The sequence below is a fragment of the Apium graveolens genome, chromosome 4, assembly GCF_009905375.1.
Source record: "Apium graveolens cultivar Ventura chromosome 4, ASM990537v1, whole genome shotgun sequence".
In the NCBI taxonomy this organism is placed as follows: domain Eukaryota; kingdom Viridiplantae; phylum Streptophyta; class Magnoliopsida; order Apiales; family Apiaceae; genus Apium; species Apium graveolens.
Genome location: NC_133650.1, coordinates 297,674,785 through 297,676,182, shown reverse-complemented (window position 1 = coordinate 297,676,182; position 1,398 = coordinate 297,674,785).

Sequence of the window (1,398 nt, the reverse complement as noted above, 5' to 3'; positions counted from 1 at the left end):
GAATGAGAACTGATGTTCCAAAGTTTTACCTTTTAATATGAAAAGTGGTTTTGTACCACATCGAGAGTAGCACAAACCTATTCCTTAGTTTTTCTTATAAATACCATGTACCACATCGAAAAGAAAAACAAGTCCTTTCAAGCCTCTATTTATAAATAGAGTCTTAGGGCATCAGTTTTATTAAGTCAAGGGAATAAGAGTCCTCTCTTTCATTCTCGGTCTCTTTAGTCTTAAATTTTCCAATACTCCGGTGATAGTTCTCGGGCTTAGTTCAAGTTCGTTGAGAGTATATTCGATCTATTGATTATACTGGTATCTCGTTTTATCCTGGGAGGCTATCGACTCGCACATACGGTGAGAGGCGAAATAGCTTTAAGTAGACGGTTTCAACTGGACTCGAGGATTTCCATTTGGTTATATTCTTCCTTTCTCTATTTGATTTCGTTTGCTCACGCACACACTTATTTGATTTATATGTATTAATCGCAGATTGTATTCAAAATCTTAAAGATATCTATTTTATATACATCTGTGACTGATACATCTGTATCTGCTTGTTTTGTTGAGTAACAGATCGATGGAGAACCAAACTGTGAACGATTCGATGAACATGACGGCTGATCCCAACGCACAGATCACTGGATCTGATGGGGTTCACCAGCAGCCGATTAACCCTAACGAACGGATCGTACGATCTGATGGGGGTCAAACGCCTGTTGGACATGTGCCTTCGGGACATGTGCCTGTGGGACACACTGTCATTGGACAGTTTAGTGTTCCTCTTGGACAGATATCGGCAGGGTTCACTCCTCCGATCATACCTGCGGTGCCTACTGGTGTGCATACACCTGTAGTACATACGCACGTACCATCTGTTCCACCCGTGGTGCCTGCTGCACCTGTTATGCCAACTGTGCCTGCTGCACATGCTGAAAAACCTGAGAAGTTCAACGGAACGAACTTCAAACGTTGGCAACAAAAGATGCACTTTTATCTGACCACGTTGCATATGGATCGCTTCCTTAAGGAAGAACCACCGTTGCTCACTGCTGAGAGTAACATGCAGACTGTGTATGCTGCTGATGCTTGGAAGCACTCCGACTACATCTGTCGGAACTATGTGTTAAATTGTTTGTCTGACTCGTTGTATAACGTAAACAGCGCGAAGCCAACAGCTAAGGTCTTATGGGAGTCACTTGACCATAAGTATAAAACCGAGGACGCTGGGGCAAATAAGTGGATTGTTGGCCGCTTTCTTGATTATAAGATGACAGACTCTAAGACCGTGGTCAGTCAGGTGCAGGAACTGCAGGTGATCATTCATGACATTCATGCTGAGGGAATGGTCATAAGTGAGTCTTTCCAAGTTGCTGCTGTTATTGAAAAGCTTCCACTTGG